Here is a 20,277-nt window from a genome sequence, read left to right on the forward strand (position 1 = left end):
GAAAGAAAAAACTGGAGGTACCTCCTGACATATCTGGTCTGCCGATGTTCCAAAATAATGATATGGATGAACAGGAGGAGGAGGATTGGCTGAATCGACCCAGTGCCCCGCTAGGACCACCACCCCACCCGTTGTATCCACCTTTACCAACTCAACCCCTACCCAGCCTCAGCTATTTCCACCTCTGCCACCATCAACTCAACCCCTGCCCCAGCCTCAGCCTCAACTCCCACCCCAAGATATTAAGACTCAACAGCCAGATTCGCCCCCACTTCTGCCACCCTATTCCCCTCAGACCACTGCCCCTGCTCAGACGCAGAACTGGTTCAAAGACCACCACGCCCCCCCCCCCCCCCCCTTCCTGCAAACCCGATCCAACGGGAACGCAGACCTCTACAGTGCCGACTCCGACCCCACCTGTATCCACACCACAACAGCCCTCTGTTGAACCCAAAAGCCGTCCTCCCAATGAAGACCCTGCCCCGGAAACATATACTAATCCAATAGCCGGGAGAACTCGATCCAAAGATAAGAAGGAAAGAAACAGTCTGTCAGTAAACCAGGGAGAGAGGGACAGGATCCTTTTAAAACCCATAGGGGAAACCAGAAAAAACCTCAAGTGACTTTCCCTTGTGACTCTGAGAGCAGTGAGGATTACAATAGTCCTGATTCCCAAGAGGAAGAGGACAGTGAGGTGGGAAAGTGAGGACGAGAATCGTCCTGACCCCCCTCGCCCTAAAGGAAAGATTAAGAATACAGACCCCCGCCAGCCGCCTAAAAATCGTAACTGTCAATTCCCCAACCGTACGGTTCTCAACCCAAATCCAGGGCCGAACGGTAACCCTACTATGCAGGTTTATACCCCTTGGAAACCACAGGAAATGTGTCTGATTATGTCACGAGCCCCTAACCGAAAAACCAATCCAGAAGACTTTATAGATCATATCATAGGCACTATCCAAATGTATCAGGCCACCCCTCGGGATCTTTTTAGTTTGTGCTGTATGACCCTTACTCCCAGTGAGTGCACCAGATTGAGAGGCCACTCAAATGATGCGGCGCCCCAGGACTGGGCGGCCTTTTCAGTTGCCGTTGGTCAGCCTCAGCAGCAGATAACGGCCATTAGAAATGCACTCCAGCGAACATTACAACAACCAGTAGATGTCACCAAAATGTTAGAATCTAAGCCTAAAGCAGGAGAGGATGGTTCGGATTTCTGGGATCGCTTCTGTTCTACATATGTCACCTATGGCTGGCGATACTGCTTACATTGCAGGGAACCCCTCACGCCAGTTCAGTGCTCTTTTGCTGCAATCCATACCTGAGGCTGTGGCAACTGCCATCCGTACTAATAATATGGATTGGCCAGATAATATTCGCCCCCAGATGAGAAGGGCCTTAACGTTCACAAGGCTACGGATACGTGACCCACCCAAATGGTCTGACTACGCCCTATTATGGACCACCATATGCGCCACGACCACCATACCCAGGGCAGGTACCCCCTCTGCACCGCGGTAATATGCTCCTTAACTAATATCGCTACTCCCCCACCTTTTTTAGCCCCTCCTCTGTCTCGCCTAAAACACTTATACCCCGGAATATTCAGCTGCCAGTCCTGTCCTTTTAACCAAGTTTCCGTCACCGCAACCACATCCAAATTCAGCATTAGCATTAAGGCTCTAAGTTCGTCTGTTTTACCCGTTACGCTCCTCGCATTGAAGAAGATGCACTCCAGACCTCCAGGCCCACTCAGGTCATCCTCCTCCAGAGTGCTCCTCCTCTTCTTAGCTAGCCTTGCCCTGGCCCCCAGCTCAACCCCAGCCTCAGTATTTACTGACCTACTGTTTTGTTCCCCACCCCCCTGCCACACTGGTTTAAATCCTGCCGAAACACACTCGCAAAACTCCCAGCCAGGATATTTGCTCCCTTCCAGTTAAGGTGTAACCCATCCTTTCTGTACAGTTGCCATCCTGACTTGAAGATTTCCCAGTTATCTATGAATTTAAAACCCTCCCTCTTGCACCAGTCCTTTAGCCACACGTTCAACTGTAGAATCTCCCTGTTCCGAGCCTCACTTGTACTAGACACCGGGAGCAGTCCAGAGATTGCTACCCTGGAGGCCTTACTTTTTAGCCTAGCACCCAACTCCCTGAATTTCTCTCGTATGACCCCCCCTGCTCTTCCTACCTACATCATTTTCACCAATGTGTCTAATCACATCCGTTTGACTACCTTTTTTAAATATGCTTCCTACCCTCTCGGAGACATCCAGTACCCCAGCACCAGGGAGGCAGACTACCATCCTGGATTCTCGTTCACTCCCACAGAACCGCCTGTCCGTGCCTCTAACCATTGCGTCCCCCACAACTATCGCTCTCCTAAATGGATGGATCTGTAAACAATGGATATGAATGGGATTGAAGCAGAATGTATGGAGGTGGCAGGACAGTGAGCTTTCTCTGAGATTGATCCTGGGAAATTGTACGAGAAAGGACCCCGAGGGTAGTAATCTCAGGATTGCTACCTGAGCCACATGCCAGTGAGGGCAGGAGTAGGATGCTTGGGCGGATGAACACGTGGCTGAGGAACTGGTGCAGGGGGCAGAGTTTCCAATTCTTGGATCATTGGGACCTCTTCTGGGGCAGGCGGGACCTGTACAAGGGAGACGGGTTACATCTAAACTACAAGGGGACCAATATACTTGCAGGGAGATTTGCTAGTGTTATTGGGGAGTGTTTAAACTAGATTTGCAGGGGGATGGGAACCAGAGTGCCAGAGCAGATAGTGGAGCAGGGGTAAAAAGACAGGTTAGTTCAAGCAAAATCACAAATTGAAGGGTAGAGTGTGGTGGAAATAATCTTTTGAGGTGTGTCTATTTCAATGCCAGGAGTATTGTGGGGAAGGCAGATGAGCTGAAGGCGTGGATAGACACATGGAAATATGACATTATAGCCATCAGTGAAACTTGGCTACAGGAGGGGCAGGACTGGCAGCTCAATGTTCCAAGGTTCCAATGTTTCAGGTGGGATAGAGGCAGAGGGATAAAAGGTGGGGGGGTGGCATTGTTGATCAGGGAAAATGTTACAGCGGTACTCAGGCAGGATAGATTAGGGAGCTTGTCTACAGAGGCCCTATGGGTGGAGCTGAGAAACAAGAAAGGTATGACCACATTAATGGGGTTGTATTATAGACCACCCAATAGTCAGCGAGAATTGGAGGAGCAAATCAGCGGAGAGATAGCTGACAACTGCAAGAAACACAAAGTTGTGATAGTAGGGGATTTTAATTTTCCACATATAGATTGGGACTCGCATACTGTTAAAGGTTTAGATGGGGTAGAGTTTGTAAAATGTGTTCAGGAGAATTTTCTACATCAGTATATAGAGGTGCTAACTAGAGAGGATGCGATATTGGATCTCCTATTGGGAAATGAGTTAGGGCAGGTGATGGATGTGAGTGTGAGGGAACATTTTGGATCCAGTGATCATAATGCCATTAGTTTCAACCTGATCGTGGATAAGGATAGATCTGGTCCTCGGGTTGAATTTCTGAACTGGAAAAAGGCCAAATTTGATGAAATGAGAAGGGATCTAGGAAGTGTGGATTGGCACAGGCTGTTCTCTGGTAAGGATGTGAATGGAAAGTGGGAGGCCTTCAAAGGAGAAATTTTGAGAGTGCAGAGTTTGTATGTTCCTGTCAGGATTAAAGGCAAAGTAAATAGGAATAAGGAACCTTGGTTCTCGAGGGAGGTTGTAACACTGATTAAGAGGAAGAGAGAGTTGTATGAAATGTACAGGCAGCAAGGAACAGATCAGATGCTCGAGGAGTATAAAAAGTGCAAGAAGCTACTTAAGAGGGAAATCAGGAGGGCTAAAAGAAGACATGAGGTTGCTTTGGCAGACAGAGTGAAGGAAAATCCAAAGAGCTTCTATAGGTATGTTAGGAGCAAAAGGATAGTGAGGGATAAAATTGGTCCTCTTGAAGACCAGAGTGGTAGACTGTGTATGGAACCAAAAGAGATGGGGGAGATACTAAATGGTTTTTTTGCATCCGTATTTACTGAGGAAACGGGCATGGAGTCTACGGAAATAGGGCAAACAGGTAGGGAGGTCATGGAACCTTTACAGATTAAAGGGGAGGAGGTGCTCGCTGTCTTGAGGCAAATCAGAGTGGATAAATCCCCAGGACCGGACAGGGTATTCCCACGGACCTTGAGGGAAGCTAGTGTTGAACTTGCAGGGGCCCTGGCAGACATATTTAAAATGTCAGTATTCACGGGGAAGGTGCCGGATGATTGGAGGGTGGCTCATGTTGTTCCGTTGTTTGAAAAAGGTTCCTAAAAGAAATCCGGAAAATTATAGGCCAGTAGGTTTGACGTCGGTGGTGGGCAAGTTATTGGAAGGTGTGATAAGGGATAGGATCTACAAATATTTGGATAGACAGGGACTTATTAGGGAGAGTCAACATGGCTTTGTGCGTGGTAGGTCATGTTTGACCAATCGATTAGAGTTTTTCGACGAGGTTACCAGGAAAGTGGATGAAGGGAAGGCGGTGGATGTTGTCTACCTGGATTTCAGCAAGGCTTTTGACAAGGTCCCTCATGGGAGGTTAGTTAGGAAGGTTCAGTTGCTAGGTATACATGGGGAGGTAGTAAATTGGATGAGACACTGGCTCAATGGAAGAACACAGTAAGAAGTTTAACAACACCAGGTTAAAGTCCAACAGGTTTATTTGGTAGCAAAAGCCACAAAAGCTTTCGGAGCTCTAAGCCCCTTCTTCAGGTGAGTGGGAATTCTGTTCACAAACAGCTTATAAAGACACAGACTCAATTTACATGAATAATGGTTGGAATGCGAATACTTACAACTAATCAAGTCTTTAAGAAACAAAACAATGGGAGTAGAGAGAGCATCAAGACAGGCTAAAAAGATGTGTATTGTCTCCAGACAAGACAGCCAGTGAAACTCTGCAGGTCCACGCAACTGTGGGAGTTACAAATAGTGTGACATGAACCCAATATCCCGGTTGAGGCCGTCCTCGTGTGTGTGCGGAACTTGGCTATCAGTTTCTGCTCAGCGACTCTGCGCTGTCGTGTGTCGCGAAGGCCACGTTGGAGAACGCTTACCCGAATATCAGAGGCCGAATGCCCGTGACCGCTGAAGTGCTCCCCAACAGGAAGAGAACAGTCTTGCCTGGTGATTGTCGAGCAGTGTTCATTCATCCGTTGTCGCAGCATCTGCATAGTTTCCCCAATGTACCATGCCTCGGGACATCCTTTCTTGCCGGGATATTGGGTTCATGTCACACTATTTGTAACTCCCACAGTTGCGTGGACCTGCAGAGTTTCACTGGCTGTCTTGTCTGGAGACAATACACAACTTTTTAGCCTGTCTTGATGCTCTCTCCACTCCCATTGTTTTGTTTCTTAAAGACTTGATTAGTTGTAAGTATTCGCATTCCAACCATTATTCATGTAAATTGAGTCTGTGTCTTTATAAGCTCTGTTTGTGAACAGATTTCCCACTCACCTGAAGAAGGGGCTTAGAGCTCCGAAAGCTTGTGTGGCTTTTGCTACCAAATAAACCTGTTGGACTTTAACCTGGTGTTGTTAAACTTCTTACTGTGTTTACCCCAGTCCAACGCCGGCATCTCCACATCAATGGAAGAAGCCAGAGAGTGGTTGTGGAGGATTGCTTCTCTGAGTGGAGGCCTGTGACTAGTGGTGTGCCGCAGGGATCGGTGTTGGGTCCATTGTTGTTTGTCATCTCTATCAATGACCTGGATGATAATGTGGTAAATTGGATCAGCAAGTTTGCTGATGATACAAAGATTGGAGGTGTAGTGGACAGTGAGGAAGGTTTTCAAAGCTTGCAGAGGGATTTGGACCAACGAGGAAAATGGGCTGAAAAATGGCAAATGGAATGTAACGCAGACAAGTGTGAGATATTGCATTGGAAGGACAAACCAAAGTAGAGCATATAGGGTAAATGGTAGGACTCTGAAGAGTGCAGTTGAACAGAGGGATCTGGGAATACAGGTACAGAATTCCCTAAAAGTGACGTCACAGGTGGATAGGGTCGTAAAGAGTGCCTTTGGTACATTGGCCTTTATAAATCGGAGTATCGAGTATAAAAGTTGGAGTGTTATGGTAAGGTTATATAAGGCATTGGTGAGGCCGAGTTAGGAGTATTGTGTACAATTTTGGTCACCTAGTTACAGGAAGGATGTAAATAAGGTTGAAAGAGTGCAGAGAAGGTTCACAAGGATGTTGCCGGGACTTGAGAAGCTGAGTTACCGAGAGAGATTGAATAGGTTGGGACTTTATTCCCTGGAGCGTAGAAGAATGAGGGGAGATTTGATAGAGGTGTATAAGATTTTGATGGGTATGGATAGAGTGAATGCAAGCAGGCTTTTTCCGCTGAGGCTGGGGGAGAAAAAAACCAGAGGGCATGGGTTAAGGGTGAAAGGAGAAAAGTTTAAAAGGAATATTAGGGGGGGCTTCTTCACGCAGAGTGGTGGGAGGGTGGAATGAGCTGCCGGATAAAGTGGTAAAGTGTAACTTTTAACATTTAAGAAAAACTTGGACGGGATCATGGATGAGAGGGTTGAGGAGGGATATGGTCCAAGTGCAGGTCAGTGGGACTAGGCAAAAATGGTTCGGCACAGACAAGAAGGGCCAAAAGGCCTGTTTCTGAGCTGTAATTTTCTATGGTTCTATGGTTCTAAAGTGGAACAGGGATTAGTTTAAGATTCATCCAGGTATACTGAGTGAGAAAGGGTGGCAATGGGTTTAAATTGGAATTGATGGAATTTTTGGGAATTGAGCGGGCCATTGGGATGAGATTGGGACTGACACAGAGTAATGGTAGGACATTGAATTGAATTTGGGCTGCCGGATAAAGTGGTAAATGCTTTTAACATTTAAGAAAAACTTGGACGGGTTCATGGATGAGAGGATTGATATAGGGCAGTGGAGAAATGTTCTTCAGCCCAGGGGAAAGTAAATCCCACTGAGCACACAAACCCATCACTGGCTCAGCAGGAAACACAAACTCTGGGGAAAGAACTGGAAGCTACTCAATGAAATTTTACTGTTTATGAAATTCTGTCGAAACACATCCCCTGACATATGTAACATGGGTATATATTAACATGGTTTGAGGTGTACTTTGCTGACAATAGCAGTAAGAAATAGGCTAAACATTTTCAGACGATCAGTCTTTCGGGGTGCCTTTGTAGTGCAGCATTCTTAAATGATATGTTTAAACTGTTGGGGTAAAATTCTTGAGAAAGGATGTTAAGAGATTGGAGCGGGGGGCGAGAGGGGATTGACTGGCAGCAGTGATGTGGAGATGGTGGGAATGTTCACTTTCCAGCGGTGTAGGCTCAAGGGAGGTTTAAGCATTAAAGGGAAGTTTAACGGTTTAGACTGGCAGCAAGATTGGTAACAGGGAGATAAATTTTGGTGATTGACAAGCGATCCAGAGATTTGGAGAAATATTTCTCCAACAATTTGTTGTGCTCTGCAATTTTCTGCCTGAAAGGGAAGTGCAAGCAGATGAAAAGAAATTGGAGAAATTATTTGGGCGGTAAGGTGGCACAGTTGAGGCACAGAGCGCCTCACAGCACCAGGCACCTGGGTTCAATTCCCGGACTGGATCACTATCTGTGTGGAGTTTTCAGATTCTCCGTGTCTGCGTGGGTTTCCTCTGGGTTCTCCGGTTTCCTCCCACAAATGTGCCAGTTAGGTTAATTGGCCATGCTAAATTGACCCTTAGTGTCAGGAGGTGGATAGGGTTATGGGGATAGGGTCTGGGTGGGATTGTGGTCGGTGCTGACTCGATGGGCCGAATGGCCTCTTTCTGCACTGTGGGGATTCTATGTATATATAGGATATAGGTCTGGCAGGAAAGAATAGGTTTGTTTCTCAGAGCACAAAGGGTGAATGTCCACTTTCTCTGCTCCAATGTTCTGTTTCACAACCCCTTGTATTGGAACTGCTTGTTGTGTAAAGTGATAAATTCCTCTCAACAACACCTATGACCTTCCGTTAATGTTCTGCCTACACCACCCTGGACATTGTACCTCAGCTTCTACTGGAATGGATAGTTGAGGGCAACAATCCGGTTTTGGAAACATACCTTGTGTAAACATGTTCCCTGCCAAAACCTCTGGTCAAACCCCATTTGGAGTATTGTGAGCAGTTTTGGGCCCCGTATCTGAGGAAAGATGTGTTGACTTTGGAAAGGGTCCAGAGGAGGTTCACAAGAATGATCCCTGGAATGAAGAGCTTGTCGTATGAGGAACGGTTGAGGACTCTGGGTCCGAACTTGTTGGAGTTTAGAAGGATGAGGGGGGATCTTATTGGAACTTAAAAGATGCTGCGAGGCCTGGATCGAGTGGACGTGGAGAGGATGTTTCCACTAGTAGGAAAAACTAGAATCAGGGGGGGAACCTCAGGCTAAAGGGACGATCCTTTAAAACAGAGATGAGGAGGAATTTCTTCAGCCAGAGAGTGGTGAATCTGTGGAACTCTTTGTCACAGAAGGCTGTGGAGGTGAGATCATTGAGTGTTTTTACAACAGAGATGGATAGGTTCTTGATTACGAAGGGGATCAGGGGTTATGGGGATGAGAAAAATATCAGCCATGATTGAATGGCGGAGCAGACTCAATGTCTGATGGTCTTAAGGTGAATTCGGCAGTTTTGGATTCCTCATGTACTCCTTTCTTAGTCAGATGAACAGCATGGGAAAATATTTGGGCAATTGCACTGTCTGCTCTGTCAGGTGGATGGGAAAGATCACACATTGCGATCAAATGGGCTGGTTCAGTGGGTCTCAATCTCTCTCATCTCTCACTCTCTCACTCATGGATGTGAGAATCTAGAGAGACTCGAACCACAAAATATATTGGCGTAATTTTCCGTCCTTTCAGTCCGGTGGGATTTTCCGGTCTTGCTACAGTGAATGAGGATAAGGCTGAGAGCCAAAATTCCAGCAATCATTTCGCACCAAGGCTCCAATCATGTTCAAATAACTCAGTCCACACCATCCTACAATGCCTGGTATCTCCATGATTAAATATGCCTCAGGTTAGCACCCCCATGGCACTGAATCTATGAAGCGCAGTACGAATTCAGTAATGTGCTCCTGACATTGTAGCACTCTCTCAGTACTGGATGTGCCAAAGTATAATACTCCCTCAGTAATCACCTCCTGAACATGCAGTTCTCCCTCAACGGGGAGTCTCTGATAGTTCAGCACTCACAGTGCGGCACTCCCTCAGTACTGATCCTCTGGGCAGTGCAGCACACTCATCACTGTCCCTCTGGCAGAGTAGCAATCCCTCAGTTGTGCGCGAGGGATTTGACTGGAATGACAGCAGTTATGAGGGTGTTCAGTTAATGTGAGAAGCTGGGATTGTTTACTTTCCAGCAATGCAGGCTAAGGGAAGGTTGAATCGAGGCATTGAAAATGACGAAGGGCTTTGATAGCATCAGTGAAACTGTTTATACCGGCAGTAAGATTGGCATCAGGAGGACATAAATTTCAGGTGATTGACAATTGATCCCAAAGATTCGGAGAAAAAAAGAATAGGAAGACAAACTAAATGGACTATTTCTCAAACACCACGATGGGCTAACTGACTACCTTCTCTTCACCGTTCTGTTTCACAACCTCTTATATTGGAACTGCTTGTTGTGTAAGGTAGTAAATTCCCCTCACTAACAACTGCAACATTCTCTTAATGTTCTCCCAGCATCGCCCTGCACATTGTATCTCAGCTTTGACTGGAAGGGATAGCTTGAGGCCAACAATGTGGTTTGGGTAACATACCTTATGTAAACATATTCCCTTCCTAAGATTTAATTTGGCGGTTTTGGATTCCTCATATACTCCTCTCATGATCAGATTAACAGCATGGGGAAATATTCGGATAATTGCACTGTCTGCTCTGTCAGGTGGATAGGACAGATCCCACATTGCAATCAAATGGACTGGTTCAGTGGTTTTCAATCTCTCCCTCACGTCTCACTCTGAAGGTCATGGATTTGAGAGTCTAGACAGAGATTTGCACCACAAAATATACTGGCGTCATCTTCCACCCTTTCAGGCTAGTGGGATTTTCCAGTCCCGCTGCAGTGAATGGAGTAAGGTTCTAATTTTTCAAGGAGCACGAATGTTTGGAAAATTCCACCCATCATTTAGCACCAAGGCTCTAATCATGTTCAAATCTCTCAGTCCACCACATCCTACAATGCCTGGTATCTCCATGATTAAATATTGCCTCAGGACCGCCCTCCCTCTGCACTGAATCTGTGAAAGCACAACCCTAATTCAGTAATGAGACTCTGACAGTGCAGCACTCCCTGTGTACTGAATGTGCGATAATATAATACTCGCTCAGTAACCACCTGATCATGTAGCGCTCCCTCAGCAGTGAGTCTCTGATAGTGCAGCACTCACTCAGCACTGACCATCTCGCAGTGCACCACTCCCTTGGTACTGACCCTCTGAGAGAGCCCTACACCCTCTGTACTCACAATCCTGAAACACATTTCACACTGAGCACTCCACCAGTACTGCCTGTTTGGTTCTTAGTTTGGGATTTCTACAGGGCTATGGTGAGTGGTGAAGCCATGGGATATGAATGGGATTGAAGCGGAATGTATGCAGGTGGCAGGACAGTGCACTTACTCTGAGAATTGATCCCGGGAAATTGTACGAGAAAGTGGGACAGGGATTATAGGGGTATACTGAGTGAGAGCGGGCAATGGGTTTAAATTGGAATTGATGGTATTTTTGGGAATTGAGCGGGCCATTGGGATGAGATTGGGACTGATACAGGTTAATGGTAGGACAGTGAAATGAGTTTGGGATGGATACAGGGCAGTGGAGAAATGTTCTTCAGCCCAGTGGATAGTAAATCCCATTGAGCACGCAAACCAGTCACTGGCTGAACAGGAAACACAAACCCTGGGGAAAGAGCTGGAAGCTACTCAATGAAATTTTACTGTATATGAAATTCTCTCTAAATACATCCTCTGACAGATGTAACGAGGGTATATATTAGCACAATTTGAGGTGTACTTTGCTGACAATAGCAGAAAAAAATAGGCTAAACATTCTCTGACTTTCAGTCTTTGGGGTGCCCGAGTAGGGCAGCGTTCTTACACGATCTGTTTAAACTGTTGGGGTAAAATTCTTGAGAAAGGATGTTAAGAGATTGGAGCGGGGGGCGAGAGGGGATTGACTGGCACCAGTGATGAGAGAGTTCAGTTCATGTGGAGATGGTGGGAATGTTCACTTTCCAGCGGTGTCGACTCAGGGGAGGTTTAATCATTAAGGGGAAATTTAACGGTTTACACTGGCAGGAAGAATGGTCATGATGTGGAGATGCTGGCGTTGGACTGGGGTAAACACAGTAAGAGTTTTAACAACACCAGGTTAAAGTCCAACAGGTTTATTTGGTAGCAAATGCCACTAGCTTTCGGAGCGCTACTCCTTCGCCAGGAGTGGCAGATATCCACTCCATCTGACGAAGGAGCAGCGCTCCGAAAGCTAATGGCATTTGCTACCAAATAAACCTGTTGGACTTTAACCTGGTGTTGTTAAAACTCTTACTAGGAAGAATGGTAACAGGGAAATAAATTTCAGTGATTGACAAGAGATTTGGAGAAATATTTCGACCAGCAATTTATGATCTGCAATGTGCTGTCTGAAAGGGAAGTGCAAGCAGAGGAAAAGAAATTGAAGAAATGATTTGGGCGCACGGTGACACAGTGGTTAGCTCTGCTGCCTCACAGCGCCAGGGACCCGGGTTCAATTTCCGGCCTGAGTCACTGTCTGTGTGGAGTTTGCACGTTCCCCCTGTGTCTGCGTGGGCTTCCTCCGGGTTCTCTGGTTTCCTCCCACACTCCAAAAATGTGCCGGTTAGGTTAATTGGCCATGCTAAATTGCCCCTTAGTGTCAGGAGGTTGGTAGGGTTATGGGGATAGGGTCTGGGTGGGATTGTGGTTGGTGTTGACTCGATGGGCCGAATGGCCTCTTTCTGCACTGTGGGATTCTATGGATTTTATGTATTGAAAGTCAAAAATATATCGGTCTCGCAGGAAAGAATAGGTTTGTTCCTCAGAGCACAAAGGGTGAATGTCCACTTTCTCTGCTCCATTGTTCTGTTTCACAACCCCTTATATTGGAACTGCTTGTTGTGTAAAGTAATAAATTCCTCTCACAACACCTACGACATTCTGTTAATGTTCTCTCTGCACCACCCTGGTTATTGTGTTTCAACTTCTACTGGAAGGGATAGCTCAAGGGCAAAGATACGGTTTTGGAAACATGCCTTGTCTAAACATGTTCCCTGCCTCAAGATCAATTCTGATGTGGAGATGCCGGCGTTGGACTGCGGTGAACACAGTAAGAAGTCTCACAACACCAGGTTAAAGTCCAACAGGTTTATTTGGTAGCAAATACCATAAGCTTTCGGAGCGCTGCTCCTTTGTCAGATGGAGTGGAAATGTGCTCTCAAACAGTGCACAGAGACACAAAATCAAGTTACAGAATACTGATTAGAATGCAAATCCCTACAGCCAGCCAGGTCTTAAAGGTACAGACAATGTAGGTGGAGGGAGCATTAAGCACAGGTTAAAGAGATGTGTATTGTCTCCAGACAGGACAGCCTGCAAGTCCAGGAGGCAAGCTGTGGGGGTTACTGATAATGTGACATAAATCCAACATCCTGGTTTAGGCCATCCTCATGTGTGCGGAACTTGGCTATCAGTTTCTGCTCAGCGACTCTGCGCTGTCGTGTGTCGTGAAAGCCGCCTTGGAGAACGCTTACCTGAAGATCCGAGGCTGAATGCCCGTGACTGCTGAAGTGCTCCCCCACAGGAAGAGAACAGTCTTGCCTGGTGATTGTCGAGCGGTGTTCATTCATCCGTTGTCGTAGCGTCTGCATGGTTTCCCCAATGTACCATGCCTCGGGACATCCTTTCCTGCAGCGTATCAGGTAGACAAAGTTGGCCGAGTTGCAAGAGTTGGTACCGTGTATCTGGTAGATAGTGTTCTCACGTGAGATGATGGCATCCGTGTCGGTGATCCGGCACGTCTTGCAGAGGTTGCTGTGGCAGGGTTGTGTGGTGTCGTGGTCACTGTGCTCCTGAAGGCGCAGTAGTTTGCTGAAGATGGTAGTTTGCTTCATCAATGTCATTGCTGAAGATGAACATCTCGCCAAGGACATCCCCACACCCACACTTCTTGCCTTCAAACAACCGCGCAACCACAAACAGACTGCTCCAGACATGGTTCAACTGCTCCATGTGTGCTGAGTTTCTGTCGGAAGTCTGTAGTGTCGCGACAAAAGCTGGGGGTTCTTTGTACAATGGGTTTCAGGATGCCCTCGACGTAGCCGGAGAGGTTCACACACAGTCCCATTGCCCGATACGAAGGTAGGTAGTAGAGATCTCCAATTCAGGGAGTACATGGGATGAGAGCACGGAGGGTGCTCTGAAGGTCTGGATCAAATGTCTTGGTCAGTCTGTTGAGTTGACGGGTGCGTTCTTTGGTCGGGTCTGTGGGTAACCGTCTGCAGTGTTCCTCGTTGTTCAGTTGTCGGTACACTTCTTTGCAGTAATCCGTTCTGTTCAGTATGACGATGGCCCCTCCTTTGTCTGCTGGTTTGATGACAATGTTGCGGTTGATCTTGAGATCACAGGTGGCATTGCGTTGTGCTTGGGTGATGTTCGGGGCTACCTTTTGAGTGCGGCTAATGAATCTGGCATTGACGCACCTCTTGACGGCTTGGGCAAACATGTCAAGTTGAGGGCAGCGGCCTTCCGGAGGAGTCCAATTCGACTCTTTCCTCTTCTGAAACCCCACTCACCTGACGAAGGAACTGCGCTCCGAAAGCTCATGGCTTTTGCTACCAAATAAACCTGTTGGACCTTAACCTGGTGTTGTGAGACTTCTTACAATAAATGCTGGCCAGCCAGCGATGCCCATGTCCCTCGAATGAATAAAAAGTGCGGCGCTCCCTCTGTACTGACCATGTGAAAGTGGAGCACTCCTGCAGTCCTGACCTTCTCTCAATGCACTGCTTCAGTGCTGACCCTCTGACAGTGTAGCTCTCCCTCAGTACGGACCATCTCACAGTGCAGCACTCCATCATTGCTGACCCTCTGGCAGTGCAGCAGTCCCTCAGTCCTGACCCTCTCATGGTGCAGCACTCCCTCAGTACTGACTTTCTGACAGTGCAGCACTCTCGCAACACTGCACCTCTGCCAGTGAAAAACTCCCTCATTACTGACTCTCTGACAGTGCAACATTCCCTCAGTACTGACCCTCTAACAGGGCAGTGCTCCCACTATAGTGACGCTCGGACAGTGTAGTACTCTGTTGCAGTGCGTTTTGTTGTCCAACCTTCGAATTTATTACGATTTTGTTCTCTTGAAGTAGCCAGACCATGTCACGGAGTTTTCACAGCAGCTGTTTCCTCAAGCTTTAGTGAGACCTTTGAAATGCCAGGCACTGGCCAGCCAGATTGCAGAATTCAGGAATACACAAGTGGATATAGTTTCAGATTCGATTACAAGTAATTAACATATACCAATCAAGGATAGGAGTTATCTTTTTCCACTCGCCTATCTTGATCGAATCGTATTAAAATCTGCCTTCTCCTTATTCAGCACCTTCATTCATGTCCCATTTATTTGTGCCCTCTCTTGTCGGACTTGCTGCATATTGACTCAAAAAGCTCTCCTGGTGACACCTTAAACTTCCACCCCCAACCCTTTCACACTTTGACTATCCCATTTAATGTTACCTCACTCTTTTCACCTCTGAGAATTGCCTTCATGTCTGCACTTCTATCTCTCCCTGACTGTTTGGGGAGGGTGAGGGATGGCGTAGAGTATACGCTCTCAGCAAAGCGATTGCCCCCTTTTTTGTTTATAAGTTCTGCCCATATTGCCTCAATTGAGGAACCTGTTAAGATACCATCCCTCCTCACTCCCATCTGCTCATTACAGGACCTCGTACACAACTTCCTGACATCAATGTCATCCCATCATGTGTTCCACAGATTGACATACCCACTTTAATAACCCTACCAAGTGAGGACAGATTAACAATTCACTGATATTACTGAAAGTGGGGGATGAAGCGGGGAAGGGGTGAGAATGGGAAAGGGGAAGGTGGAAAGGGGGGGGAAGGGTGAGGGAGGGGGCCAAAGGGGGGGAGAGAGTGAGGGGAAAGGGGGAGGGGGCAAAGGGGGAAGGGTGGAGTGAGGAAGGGAAGTGGAAAGGGCGAGAAGAGAGGGAAAGGGGAGAGGGGGCAAGGGGGAGGGAGGGAGAAGTGCGTAGCGAGGAGGAAAGAGGGCAGGGAGGGAGAGGGTATTGGGGAAGAGGGGAGAGAATGGGGAAAGGACAGGGAAGGAGAGGTGGGAGGAACGTGATCGAGGGGATAAAGGTGGGGAGGGAAATGGGGTGTGCGAGAGAGAAATAGGGGAGAAGGTGGGGGACGAGGGGAGGGTGGGAATAAAGTGAAGGGAGTGAAGAGAAGATGGAAGGGGCAAAACGGGGAGGGCGGAAGTGGGATCAGAGGAGAAAGGGGGGAGAAAAAGGGGGCGAGGAAGAGGGTAGGATGGGGGAAATGGAGAGGGGGAAAAAGTGGAGAGGAAGAGCGATGGAGAAAAGAGATGGGGCAAGTGGGCATGAGAGGGCGCAAACAAGGGAGGAACAGGATGAAGAATAGGAGAGAGAGGGAGGGAGAAGTGGGAGAGCGGGGATGGAAATATGGAGGGAGGGAGATAGAGGGAATGGTGAGGGGAGAGGTGGGAGGGGAAGAAAGAGTGGAGGGAGGAGATGGGGAAGAAGGGAGATCGGAAGAGGGGAGGTGTTGAGTGCGAGGGGGGAGGAGGAAAAGAGTATCGGACTGGGAGGGAGGGGAAAGAAAGGAGTGGGGAAGGAGGAGAAAGGGGCCAAATGGAGAGGGTGGGCAGGGTGGGGAAAGAGGAGGGAGGAGGAACAGGGGGAGTAAGAAATAGAAATGGAGGGGCTGGTGGCAAGGAAGAGATCAGAGGGAGGGGTGGGGTGGGGACAGAGGAGTAGGAGATCAGAGGTGGGGGAGAGAGGCGGAGAAATAGTGCAGGTGCAGGTAAGGGAAGAGGGGAGGGAAGGGGAAATGATGGAGAGAGTGAGAGGAAGAGGGAGGACAAAGTGGGGAAGGTGAAATTGGTGATGAAGGGAAGGAAGGGGAGGGTGGGGGAAAGCGGGGGCAAGTGTATAGAAGGGAGGGCAAGAGCGGAGTGAGGCAGAGGGGGGAAAGATGGGAGAGGGATAGAGGATGGGAGAGGGATAGAGGGTGGGAGAGGGATAGAGGGAGGGAGAGACGATCCCTGACGAAGAGAGACTCCCTCTTTAAACAGGGTCCTTTAAGCCGAGACACCCCTTTAAACAGAACCCTGATGGACAGACTCCCTCTTTAAACTTGGTTCCCCCTATTTGTGATGTGGAGATGCCGGCGTTGGACTCGGGTAAACACAGTAAGAGTTTTAACAACACCAGGTTAAAGTCCAACAGGTTTATTTGGTAGCAAACACCATTCACTTTCGGAGCGCTGCTCCTTCGTCAGATGGAGTGGAAATGTGCTCTCAAACAGGGCACAGATACACAAAAATCAAGTTACAGAATACTGATTAGAATGCGAATCCCTACAACCAGCCAGATCTTAAAGATACAGACAATGTGGGTGGAGGGAGCATTAAGCACAGGTTAAAGAGATGTGTATTGTCCAACCTTCACATCACAATATTTCAATATTTCAACAGGGTCCCACGAAGAGAGATTCCCTCTTTAAACGGGTCCCTGACGAAGAGAGACTCTCTCTTTAAATTGGTCCCTTAAACAGAGACACCCCTTTTCAAGGTCCCTGACGGAGAGACTCTCTCTTTAAACAGGGTTCCAGATGGAGAGACTCCCTCTTTAAACAGGGTTCCAGATGGAGAGACTCCCTCTTTAAACAGGGTTCCAGACACAGAGACTCCCTCTTTAAACAGGGTTCCAGACGGAGAGGCTCCCTTTTAAATGATATTCTTCATGGAGATCCTCTTTGATTCATCAGGTTTTAGCCCTTCATTAGAACATAGAAATGATACAGCATAGAAAGGGGTCATTCGGCCCATCTTGTCCATGCCAACTTAAGGACAACCAGGTGCCCTCTCTAACCCCATCTTCCTGTACGCGGCTCATAGCCCTGGAATTTACCACTTAAGGTGCAGATCCTTTGAAGGGACTTTTTAAGCGCGTTTTGGGTCTCTGCCTCCATCACCAACTCAGTGAATCCCAGACACCCACCACCCTCTGCATAATAAAATCTTCCTCATGTCCCCTCTAATGCTTCTGCAACTTATCTTGAACTCTCTGCCAAGGGAAGCAGATTTCTCCTATCTATTCTCCCACTACTCACAATTTTGTATATCTCAATCATGTCACCCCTCAGTCTTTGTTCCAAAGAAAAACACCCCAATCTCTCAATTCTCCAGCCCTGGCAACATTCTCGTAAATCTTCTCTGCACTCTCTCCAGAGCAATTATGCCATTCCTGTAATGTGGTGACCAGAAAATAGGAACCACATTCTTGCGGATGTGGTTCCTATTTTCAAGAAGGGGAATAGGGATAGCCAAGGAAATTACTGACCGGTGAGTCTAACCTCAGTGGTTGGTAAGCTGATGGAGAAGATCCTGAGGGACAAGATTTATGAGCATTTAGAGAGGTTTAGTATGCTCAAGAATACTCAGCATAGCTTAGTCAAAGGCAGATCGTGCCTTACAAGCCTGGTGGAGTTCTTCGAAAATGTGACGAAACACATTGACGAAGGGAAAGCGGTAGATGTGGTTTATATGGATTTTAGCAAGGCATTTGATAAGGTCCCCCATGCAAGGCTTCTAGAAAAAGTGAGAGGGCATGGGATCCAAGGGGCTGCTGCCCTGTGGATCCAGAACTGGCTTGCCCAAAGGAGGCAGAGAGTAGGTATAGAAGGGGTCTTTTTCTAAATGGAGGTCGGTCACCAGTGGTGTGCCCCAGGGATCTGTTCTGGGACCCTTGCTGTTTGTCATTTTCATAAATGACCTGGATGAGGAAGTGGAGGGATGGTTTGGTAAGTTTGCCGACGACACGAAGGTTGGTGGGGTTTTGGATAGTCTGGAGGGATGTCAGAAGTTACAGAGGGACATAGATAGGACGCAAGACTGGGCGGAGAAGTGGCAGATAGACTTCAACCCAGATAAATGCGTAGTGGTCCATTTTGGCAGGTCGAATGGGATGAAGGAGTACAATATAAAGGGAAAGACTCTTAGTACTGTTGAGGATCAGAAGGACCTTGAGGTCCGGGTCCATAGGACTCTAAAATCGGCCCCGCAGGTGGAGGAGGTGGTTAAGAAGGTGTATGGTGTGCTGGCCTTTATCAATCGAGGGATTGAGTTTAGGAGTCCGGGGATAATGATGCAGCTATATAAGATCCTCGTCAGACCCCACTTGGAGTACTGTGCTCAGTTCTGGTCGCCTCATTACAGGAAGGATGTGGAAAAGATTGAAAGGGTGCAGAGGAGATTTACAAGGATGTTGCCTGGATTGAGTGGCATGCCTTATGAGGATAGGCTGAGGGAGCTCGGTCTTTTTTCCTTGGAGAGACGTAGGATGAGAGGAGACCTAATAGAGGTATATAAGATGTTGAGAGGCATAGATCGGGTGGATTCTCAGAGGCTTTTTCCCAGGGTGGAAATGGCTGCTATGAGAGGACACAGGTTTAAGGTGCTGTGGGGTAGGTACAGGGGAAATGTTAGGGGGAAGTTTTTCACAGAGGGCGGTGGGCGAGTGGAATCGGCTGCCGTCAGTGGTGGTGGAGGCAAACTCAATAGGGTCTTTTAAGAGACTCCTGGATGAGTACATGGGACTTAATAGGATGGAGGTTTATAGGTAGGCCTAAAATGTCGGGATATGTTCGGCACAACTTGTGGGGCCGAAGGGCCTGTTTTGTCCTGTAGTTTTTCTGTTTCTAGAACTGCACACAATACTCCTGTTGTGGACTCAGCAGTATCTTATATGCATTTATCATTCTATCCCTACTTTTGTATTCTATATCTCTGCCAATGAAAGAGCACATTCCATATGCCTTCTTTCCAACCTTTTCTACCTGTTCTGCTCCCACAGGGGCCTGTGCACCAGCATGCCAAACTCTCTCACTTCATTTACCCCTCTCAATATCTTCCCATTTATTGTGTATTCCCTTTTCCTGTCTGACCTCCCTTAATGCATTACCTCACGCTTATCAGAGTTGAACTCCATCTGCCACTTTCCTGCCACTCCACCAACCCATCGAAATTATAGCGATCCTCTCGACTATCCACCACAATTTTTGGGCCATCTGCAAATTTCCTAATCTTGCCTTTCATGTTCACGTCCATGTAGTTAATATACAGAACAAACAGCAGGGGTCCCAACACAGAGCCCTGCGGAACACCACTTGACACAACTTTCCATTCACAACGGCAGCCATCAACCAATACCCTTTGTTTCCTGTTACTAAGCTAACTTTGGATCCAATTCACCACATTACCCTGTATCCCATGGGCTTTTACTTTTATGACCAGTCTGCCATGTGGGACCTTGTCAACACCTTACTAAAATCCATATAGACAACATCCATTGCTCTACCCTCATCGATCCTCCTTATCATTTCCTGAAGCAGTTTGAACAATTTTGTGCAGCATGACCTTCCCTTAACAAAGCCATGCTGACTATCCCTGATAAGTCCATGTATTTCTGAGTGACAGTTTCTCTGGATTGATCTCTCAGGATTGTTTCTAACAATTTACCCATGACCGGAGTAAGACTAACTGGCAAATAATTGATGGCAATTCCTTCACACCATTTGTAAACTATGGAACCACAATTCCATTCTTCCAGTCTTCCGGTAGCTCACCTGTGTTGAGTGATGATTGGAAAATCATCCTCAGAGCATCCGTTATCTCCTCCCTGACCTCCTTCAACATCCTAGGCAATAATCCATCCGGCCCTGCCAACTGTTCCACTTTCAAGGATTCCAACTCCTCTAACACTTCCTCTTTTGTTGTGAAAAATTGATCCAATATTTCACACTGCTCCTCTTGGATTACTATATCTGCATCATCCCTTTCCTTTGTGAATATGGAGGCAAAAATGCATTTAAAACTCTTCCCATATTCTCTGATTCTTCACACGTTCCCTTCTTCATCT

The sequence above is a fragment of the Mustelus asterias genome, chromosome 16 (assembly GCF_964213995.1).
Source record: "Mustelus asterias chromosome 16, sMusAst1.hap1.1, whole genome shotgun sequence".
NCBI classification, from domain to species: domain Eukaryota; kingdom Metazoa; phylum Chordata; class Chondrichthyes; order Carcharhiniformes; family Triakidae; genus Mustelus; species Mustelus asterias.